This window comes from Eutrema salsugineum, unplaced genomic scaffold, assembly GCF_000478725.1.
Source record: "Eutrema salsugineum unplaced genomic scaffold, Eutsalg1_0 scaffold_3, whole genome shotgun sequence".
Lineage (NCBI taxonomy): Eukaryota > Viridiplantae > Streptophyta > Magnoliopsida > Brassicales > Brassicaceae > Eutrema > Eutrema salsugineum.
The window spans coordinates 16,974,130-16,975,840 of NW_006256756.1; the positions used below are offsets into that span (position 1 = coordinate 16,974,130).

Sequence of the window (1,711 nt, forward strand, 5' to 3'; positions counted from 1 at the left end):
AGATGTCCTTCCTTGAACCATTCTATGATCCTTTCCTTCAGCAATGTCAGAATCATTCTTTTTCATATCAAACAAGATGCCTCCCCACCTTCTTTCTCAATGTCCTCATTGAGATCACAGAAAAGGAACTAAAACTCCTCTATGATGGTGTCTTCATCATCTTTTGTCAGGCTTGTTGCACTTGAGACATTGCCTTGGAGAAGATCCTCAATTTCCTGAACAGCAGCATGATTCTCATCATTTGAGAGGATTGCATTACAGTATTCTATTGGATGTGCAACTGATGTCCCTGGTAAAGATCCTTGAGCTTGAGAACTGCAATGGCCCTTGTTGTTCTCTAGAGTCTTGACTTTGGAAGCCAAGGCTGTAAGCCGAGTTAGAAGATCAGAATAAGTGCAATCTACCTTGTTGTTAATCTCAGCCATTTTCTTGTTGAAGTCCATGGCACCACTTGCTTGACCTTTGAGAATTTGCTGGAACAGGTTATGCACTTCTTGATCCTTATTCCCTGAGTTCTGTTGGAGACTTTGCTGTTGGGGAGGGACAAAACCTTGTGTTTTATTGATTTGAGAGTGAAGATTCTGGGTGGGGTGATTCTTGTAGTAGGTAAAGCCTTTTTGGTAACCTTGTTGGCCACCTACAAAGTTTACCTCAGCTGTGATGTCTTCCCCTTGAAATGTCTCTTGAAACACATGATTCACATCTCTAACCAAGTTAACTGACTTATGAGAAGCTAGGAGAAGTTTATCTAGCTTATCATTGAGAGACCAGATGTCTTTCCTTGTCCTTTCCTCTTCAGCACTCACATCACCTCTTGAATTCTTGTCAAAGTCTGATCCAAAAGCTCATCACTCTGAGCTACATTCTCCACAAGGTCATGGCATCATTGACTTCCTTGGTCATGAAATTACCATTTGAAGCTGTGTCCAAGAGGAGTCTGACCTTTGGTAAAGCACCTCTGTATAAGATACTTAACAGCTGAGAATCTGAGAATCCATGGTGAGGGCATTGCATGGTAAACCCTCTAAATCTTTCCCAAGCCTCACAAAAGGATTCATGGTTCTTCTGAATGAAACTTGAGGTTTCATTTCTTAACCTTGCTGTTCTTGATGAAGAGAAGAACTTGGTTAGAAATGCTCTTTTGCATTGCTCCCATGTTGTGACTGATCCTTGAGGTAGAGACTTTTCCCATTGATGAGCTTTGTCTCCTAGAGAAAAAGGAAATGGCCTCAACTTGAAACTGTCCTCACTCACTCCATTCATCTTAGTTAGATCAAAAACTCTATCAAAGTTGTCAATGTGATATAATGGGTCTTCTAATGCCAAGCCATGGAACTTGTTTGATTGCACCATGTTGATCAAGCCAGATTTTATCTCAAAATCGTTTTCAGGTGTAGGAGCTTGAATCCCATGTCTCTGACCCTGAGTATTGGCCTCATCACCAGCTCCCACAACTGTTCTTGGACGTGGTGCTGGACCCTCTTGCTGGGCCTGGTGGTTTCCATTACCAAAATGAGCCTGTTGCCCTTGATCCATACCCAACCTCTCAATGTGCACAGCTCTTTCTCTTTGTCTTCTTGCTTGACTTCTGGTGTTCATACACCTTAAAACAAAGACAGCACTTGAAAGGTAATCAGTAAAACAAAAGAAAATGACTTGATCTCAAGAAGATCCAAAGTCCTAATGATAGAATGAACTATCCAATTGGCAA

The 1,711-nt window shown here is 41.6% G+C and overlaps 1 non-coding gene across 1 annotated transcript; it reads left to right on the top strand.

Annotated features, from left to right (window-relative positions):
• Positions 1 to 991: 991 nt before the first annotated feature.
• Positions 992 to 1,098, top strand: LOC112085631. The gene has a single exon (XR_002898932.1). It is a non-coding gene; the product is annotated as a small nucleolar RNA R71 (small nucleolar RNA).
• The last annotated feature ends 613 nt before the right edge of the window (positions 1,099 to 1,711 follow it).